Raw genomic sequence first — 8,502 nt, forward strand, 5'->3', positions numbered from 1 at the left:
CCCACAAAATCTCTCTTTTTCATATATAAATGTATACGTATATATATATATATATATGCATATATATGGAAATACTTAAAAATAGCAAGTGGGCCCTTAAAAGGGGCTCAAGAGCCAATGAAATGGCTGCAAGGCCTGGTAAAATTTTTGCCTTTAACCTTGGTGGGCCCAAGATCTTCTATCTAGGTATTCAAGCAGCTTAAAAGGCCTTCGTGATTCTGCACAACCAAAATTCCTTTTGCCATTTTACAAGTTTTTATGCAAGAAATGAGAGTTTTTTCAGGCCTTTCAGACCTCAGCTGATTTGTTGGAGTGGGGAGCAAGGCTTGGACAGGTGGCAATCACTCATTGGAGGAAGTAGCTAGAAGCAGCTCAAGCCTAAGCCTTTACCAGGAGGACACTTGGCAGCAATGCATGAAGGCCTGTGGAAGCAGCTCAAGGCCTGGAACTTCTGCCTATAAATACCAGAGATGAAGGCCTTGACAAAGGTCCCCGACCAATTAAGCCCACGGCTTACTCAAATTACCTTTCAATTATCTTTACTTTCCAACAAAGTTTTTTTATCTTTTAGTCCAATCTAGCCCAGCCTAGATTTTATTTCCTTGTACCTAAACTTCGTTAAACCGTTAATGAAGTTCTTTTAATTTCATCGCTCCTTATTTCTTTTTCTTTCCATTTTCAACAACGGTTGGGAAATTCTAAGTTCTTATCGCGACAAGGCAAACCACGAACCACATATGGTCCCACCCCTTAGGTCGTACACAATGGTCTATACGAAGTCAGATTTGAGGCATCTAGGCCTTAATACGAATTTGGACTGCAATCCAGTCCTGTGACGCCCGCATCAGGCCTAGAATTGCACTACTCGCTGTTCCTAGGCCAATTTTTACATTTTCAGAAAAAACAATAATAAGCTAGCTCATTTTTTGAATCATTGTACATAAATCTAACAGACCAAATTTAGCCCTTGTAAATCCTAGGACTGAATTAAGTTTTGAGGTTTCTAGCTATACATGCAGTCTCCTTTTCACTATTATGTCTGCCCCAAATCCAAACGGGCTGTGCTACGTGCACAGACTGCTGTGCACGAATCATTTCTGAATCCAAACCAAGGAACGCTGTCTCCCTCCCACCCTCCCCATTCGGTTTCTCCCTCCTTCTGTCCTTCATCTCCCTCTCGCCCTCAGCAGCAGTTGGCTTCATCTCCCTCTTGGTACACCACCCGAAGAAACTCCAAGAAAAAGAAAGTGGAAGAAAGGCAAACAACGTAGACAGAATCGTTCTCTTCTCTTTTTTAATTAATTCCAAGTAGTCTCCCTATATATTTTCTTTGCTCTTTTTTTTTTTAATTCCTGGTACGGTTGTAAATGAACTGAGCCGTTTGTGAACTGTTCGAGGCTGGACTCGGTAAAAGCTCGTTCGAGTTTAATTCGTCTACTAAATGAATCAAACCTGAACCTCAATTTTAGGCTCGTTTCATAAATGAGCTAAACATGAACGTAGCAGTATTCGGCTCGATTAGGCTCGCGAACCTGGAGTATATGTGTATCATGGGGATTTTATATAGTTATATAGTGAAAATTTTAAAACTTGTACAAGTCTAAATGTTTACAATTAATAAAAATTTACTTATGTATATGTTTTTATCATTTTATATGTACATGAACATATTTATGTACATAATGGAAATTTTATTTGCAGTTTTAGATCTGTATGAGAGCATAAAAATATGATATTATTGGATCGTTAAGGCTTTTAAACAAGCTCGAATTCGACCCAAACCTAGGCAAGCTTGGTTCGAGTTTGGCTCGTCATAATTTTCATTGAGTTCGATTTGAGCTCGAGTTCGCTAAAAAACTTAATGAATGAATCTGAACATTCTAATATTCGGCTCGATTTGGCTCGTTTACAACCCTAATTCCAGGTAGTCTCCCTATGTAATTTCTTTGCTTTTTGTTTTTCTTATTCCAGGTAGTCTCCTTTTTTGCATTTAATGTGTTTGTAAGAATACCTAAATGAGAAATATACGTCACCTTTTGTTTACTAACAGCTAGGCCCAATTTTGCTCCTATTTGTGTTCAAAGTCATGTGTTGAATACTATTTTTTTGGTCTCTAGGTTTTTTATGGTAGCTGGAGCTGTGCATGAGAAAGAGACAGACTGATTGTTCAGGAAATAGTCAAGTGGGCAACCCACGAACATTACTGGAGAAATTTAGATACTCCGTAGAATGGTAGCCATACAAAGAAAATTTTTGCCATGAGCAGAAAGTTTCACAAAGAAGTAAACCCAAAGGGGTTTGGCCAAGTTGTTGTGAGGTCACAATCTTCATTTCCATGGAGCCACTGGGGTTAATGCCCAATCATTATCTTCAGGGTTGCAGACCCGAACATCCGGTTATAAAAAATTCAAGATTCAAAAAAAAAGTAGTGAGTTGGTTACAATTTATTCGGTTTTGACTGCATATTTGTTAACTCAAAAAATAGTTAAAAAACAATAGTAGATAGAGTGATACTCTTTAGACAAGCATGTTCCCAATGTGTCCTTTTTTTTTTTTTTTTCTGTTTCACAATTTTTCACGTGTAGTATCAATTGGGTTTTGCCAGTTCTGATCAATAGTTGGTAGCGTGATCAATACCTTGTGAACAATTGGGTTTTTCAATAGTTGGTAGAGTGATCAATACTCTATGCTGGGAATTGAGAGGCTTATGAGTGCATGGTTCCATGGCATGGTGTTCCTTGAGCTCCTCAATTCTCAACGTAAAATTTTATGAAAGGAGTCGAATTGAATGAGGTTACGAGTGCATCGTTGTCAATTTATTTGTTGAACCTGCGTAGTTGCTACTTTTGTTTTAATCACGAACCAGTTTGCTAATTGGAATGCTATTTCTTTTGCACAGTACCTTTTTTTTTTTTGATAAGTAATTTTTCATTCTGCCTTTTACCACAACCAATGGAAAGGAAAATACAACTTGCTTTAAGGGGAAGGAAAATACACCAGTATGATTGTTCGAATTGGTATGGATTTTTTATGAAAAAAAATTATATCACATAAATTTCTTTCTTCTGTTTACTGGACTATATGCAGCTTCGACCTCTTCAACAAATAAATTTTGGAATTGTGATACGTGATGAGCAAAATGTCAATGTTAGCTGGAGCAATGAGGTAATTCCATCCATCAATTACATATATTCACTATTATCTTTAGTAAACTTTGCTAATACTCTATACCCTATGTTTATAGGAAAAATTGATAGTTCAGGCAAAACAAATGTCACGCAAAGGAACAGAAAAAGTAACATATCCCATGAGAAACGAGAATGCATAGGTATGACCCTTAGTTTTTTTTTTTTAAACTCCTTCTTTTAATCTTTGAACAAGGATTTTTTTTTTTAAAATTTCTCAACTGAATTTGTACGTGCAGGTTCAACCTCTCCGAGACAAAAATATCAGAATTGTAATCCGTGGTGAGCGGGACTATATATGTTATTTGATATGCTGAACATCAATTATTAAAGTGCGTAAATAGAGACTGCTCGTGTGTGATAACCCAAATTTTAACTTTCAAAATTAAAATACGAAACTTGAAAATTGTTCTTAAAATTCTGTCGCTACAGTTAATCTTGAAATAATTTTTGATATCTGCACTAATTTTTGAATAATTTTTTGAGAACGAAGTCTGGACAATGTAACTGATCGAAACCAAATACTGACGGATTGTATAGATATTTGGGAAATTTATAGAAATGGTCCTCCTAATTTTAACTGAGTCTCATTTTCGTCCTCCAATTATCAATTGCAACTCTTTTGACCCTCAAGTTTGGTTTTTGTACCAAGTTGGTCCAATTGATAACGTCTGTTAGCCAAACTGGATGAAAAAAATCAAATTGAGGGCAGATGTCATCAATTAGACCAACTTGGTGCGAACTGCAACGTCCAAATTACCATCAATTTGATTTTTTCCGTCCAATTTGACAGACAAAAACTATCAATTGGACTAATTTGGTACGAAAACCAAACTTGAAGGTTAAAAGAGTTGTAATTTATACTTGAAAAACGAAAATGAGACTCGGATAAAACTAGGAGGACCATTTATATAAATTTCCCTAGATATTTTCTTTCCCTAAACCGACGTGTATCGTCGGCAGATATTTGTTTGGCCAAATAATTTTCTATACCCTTTTAAATGCTGTTGATATAAGGATAATAGTGGTATAGAATTGTGGGTTATAAATTATTTGTCGTGGATATTTTTCTTCCCAAGTCAAACTAGAAGCGTTGGGCATAGTATTTTTCTGCCAGCAAACACATCCAGGGCTTTAATGTACAGACAACTAGGTAGTTGTGAAATTATTCTATTCCCTCCCTCCTAAATTCTTTGTTCGATTTCTCAAAACGGAATGTTAAAAATAATATAATTTTTGCAAGAAAAAATCAAAAGTTTTTTTACACTTACTAGAAATCAATGAGTATTTTTAATTTGTGAAAAAAATTTGAATTTTTTCTAAAAAAAATTACATTACTTTTAACACCCCGTTTTGCAAACCGGATAAAGAATTTAGAACGGAGGGAATAGAATATATTATAGAATAGTTTAATACTATCGCCTATATATAGACCCAAAATGTGTACTTGTACGTCCAGCATCAAACCCAAATTGTTACTGCATACCTTTCTCTGTTTTTCTTCTTATTTTACCCGACCACCATCACCATTCCTAGTACACTAAACTCCTCTCACATCTCTCTCTTCTAGCCGAACACCTCCATTTCCGATCACCTCTTCGGCAAGTCATCCCACCTCGGTAAACACCACACTCTCATCCCCTAGTTCTCATTGCTGTTAAAGAAACAAAAAGAGCTAGAATGAAATATATATGAATATATATACTTGTATTGTGACAGCCATAGTGTATGATGTTTGCAGATAACAATTTCAAGAAGATATTCCATGGTGTTGTTTACACCTATTTTTGGCCAAAAATCAGGAAATGAATTTACGGGTTAAAAGGTAGCCTCGAGGGTCGAGGCCCTAGCCTTGAAAGACCTTACGACCAGTTGCCCACGAATTAGGGCCGGTTCTTAAGAAATGATGGGCCTTCCATATAGGCCTAAATCAGTCAAAGGCCTAAGGCTTGAATCAGTCCACCAAGCCTGAGTATTTCGTCCAGGCCTAACCCAAATTCCTAGAAGTAACAAGGCCTACAAAATAGGCCCAAATTGGTAGAAGCCTTGGATTTCTCACCAGGCTTGGACTCAGAAGGCTTACTGTAGGTGGACAAATTCAAGTAGTGCTCTGAACAGCACTGGAATGCAACGGCTTCACGTGCCGCTTGAACGTAACCCTAATTTGTCAATGACACCCCTGTCCTGCAAAACAGACAAGGAGTGAGTGCACATTTGCCTCTCGTGGCAAAGGCCCTCCGATACCTTTGTTAGTATCATGTACTACCAATCAAACCCTAATTATCAGTAGGAAAGCAAATAGAATGCCGTGTATTGCGTACCTTTTTCCTCTAGGTATAACTCTTATTTAAAGATTTGCGTATGCTTGCTGGCCAAGCATTCGTGTTGCCCTAGGATTCCTAACTCGTATAGGAATCCCAGGATATCAAGGATTCTCGTTTCCTTTATCAGTTTATTTCCTTTAATCCTTGTAGGACTCTTTCCATCACAAGCCGAACATCCCATACTTGTTGGGTATCTTTCCCAGATTCTATATTCTCGGGATCTTATCTTTTAACAGAATACCAGTGATTCTGGACCCTTCTAGAATGTTCCCTCAAATAGGACTTCTCTCTCTGTTCGGCCATCTCATGGCCGAACAGATGGCCTGGACCAGTTACGTCACGTGTTACTGGTCCTAAGGAAACAATTTGAACCATATCCTTTCTAAGGAGCTCTCCTCCTGTTCGGCTCTCTCTTGCCGAACAAGTTTCTATGAACAGTGGCATCTCATGTCATTTTCCTTGTATTTGGTCCTAACAACGTCTCATGTTATTGCACCGAGAATCGTACAACCTCTCTGGACCATTGACTTCTCATATCACTGGTCCACAGCGCGTTGACCCTTTTTTTGACCGTGCTCGGGCTCATTTTGTACCTGTTCGGGAATACCTCCCTACAATTGCTCCCCAGCTTTGCTCGTTTATATTTTACTCAGATGACGAGTAAAGCTCTTTTACCGAGCAAATTCATTTTGTTCCTGCAATGTTTCATCACGTTGCTAAGAAAAAATCATCTTTTCTTGTGGCCGTCACAGGCTTTTTAGCCTTAATCCTTTACACGTGTCGATCATCGTATTGCTTTTACATTAAATACGAACGGACGTGTTTATTGGAAAACGGAACGTTCAAACGGCGTCTGGGGTGACGTTTCACGTACATCACCAACCTTTAGGGTATTTTTGGGTTTTCGTCCCATTTTCAAAAATCTCAATCTCTCTCTTAGATTCCCTTAGCAGAAAGAGGCGATTTCAAGGTTTACCCGCCATTGAAGCTCTGTTCATCATTTCAAGACCTCCTTCTCTCTGCTCTTAGGGATTCAATCGACTATTTTTCGTAAGTCATCATTCCTCTCCTTACTGCTCTACTTCTCTTGGTGGATTGTTCACAATCTTTCGTTAGGGTTTCATCGTCCCCTTTCTTTATACTTCAAAGAACCCCAAAAGATTTTCTGGTAATGGGGAGATTTCGTAGACATTGTAATACTCCTCAAACCATGGCTAGTTTCAGATCTCGATATGGGATTCCTGACAACGTAGCTACTGTTTTGGCTCCTGAGGATGCCATTTGTGAAAGCTTCGATTTTGACACCCTTCACATTCCAGTAGTAGCCGTCGTTGAAGGCGGAGTTAGGTTTCCCTTAGCCCCTCTGCTCTGCCAAGTCTTAGCGTATTACAGGCTTTCGCCAATGCAGGTTTCTGCTAATTTCTTCCGAGTAGTTATGGGCATAAATACCCTAAACCAAATGTTAGGGACTTCTCTAGGCCTGTACGATATTCACCATCTATACAGTATTTCCAGAACTGGGGACGCCCTCACTTATTATCTAAAAAGTAGGGATTCTAGAAAAAAGCTAGTCCTTGAACTCCCTGACTCTGCTCGAGGGGATGATGACGACTTTCTGATCGTTACGGGCAACTTCTAACCCAGAGATGAGGACGACCAAGTGATTGGTTTTCATGCCCCTCACGTATTCGGGAGCCCACGTTAGTGCTTTCCCCCAATTTCATATGTTTTGTCCCTTTTCATAGGAAGAGCTTTTTCGTGCTTCTAATTACTTGTGCTTTGTTTCAGCATCAAATATCAACCGTGGTTATAACATCATAACCCCACAAGTTCACGTAGCGGATATCAGACGAGCACTTGCATTTAACGGCGAAGGGACATACCTTGCAGGCCGAGCAAGAGCAGCACAAGTACTTCTCAGCTACAAAGCTTCATACGGTGGGTTTATTGATCGGCGAACCCGAGCAGCTGATAACCCTGCAGTAGCTGGTCCTTCAAGACCAGTTCCTGAACAAGAAGAAAGGCGTTCTCGGACACCTCCGATCTCTGACGAACCAATCCCTCTTGCTGAGGAAACTTCCAGTCCCACATCCAATTCGTCTTCCAGCGATCATACCCTCTCACCTCCAGAGATGAACCGGCCAATTGATTTAGGCAGCCTCCTCACCATTCCTGGTCGGAGTCGTGGTACTGTTCGGGGCCAAGGTGTTCAAGGTCGTGGTCGTCGCCCCCAGACTCAAACAGATGCTCCCCCAGGATTTTCTCTTGAAGAGATTGAAGCCCTTCACCGTGAAAAACGTCAACGAGTGGAGGAAACTCAAGAAAGACCCCCAACATCCTCCTCATCACCTGCTCCCATCTGGGCTCCTCCATTCTCGCACGGGAGCCGAGCTATCACTGCTCGGGATAGTGTCGAGTCAGAAGGCACTGCCCTTGCCCTGTCTCAAGCTTTTCTGCTGCCAGGAGATATGCAGAAGGAGGTGGCAAGCTCGCCTGACAACCTTCTAAGCTCATTCATGTCTCACAATGCCAAGGTAAATTTTCGCTTTTGTAAACCATAGCATACCATAGCATTTGGTATCCATGTTTAACTGTTTTGAACGTTCCAGGTGATGCAAAAAATGGTGGCTATGGCTCAAAAGCTTAGCCAGTCTGAGCCTCAACGTGTCAAGCTTGTAAGTGAGAACACCAAGCTTCAACGTACCATCATCAGGCTCGAGAAAGAAAAGAACCAAGCCTTGGGAGTGGCAGATGGTTTAAAGGGACAACTGAAGGGGGCGGAGGACAGTCTTGCACAAACTTTGAAGGAGCTTGAGACGACCCAGACTGAAGCCAAAGCTGCTTTTGAGAAAGGATATAATGAAGGAATCAAGGTTGCCACGGAAAGCTACACAAGCCAAATGCCTGGGATACAAGACCAAGTCTGGGTGGCCTCTTGGACAGCTTGCCTTGCCAAAGCTGAGATTCCTGAATCATCTCCTCTCTGGACCAAC

This window comes from Rhododendron vialii, chromosome 9a, assembly GCF_030253575.1.
Source record: "Rhododendron vialii isolate Sample 1 chromosome 9a, ASM3025357v1".
Classification (NCBI taxonomy): Eukaryota; Viridiplantae; Streptophyta; class Magnoliopsida; order Ericales; family Ericaceae; genus Rhododendron; species Rhododendron vialii.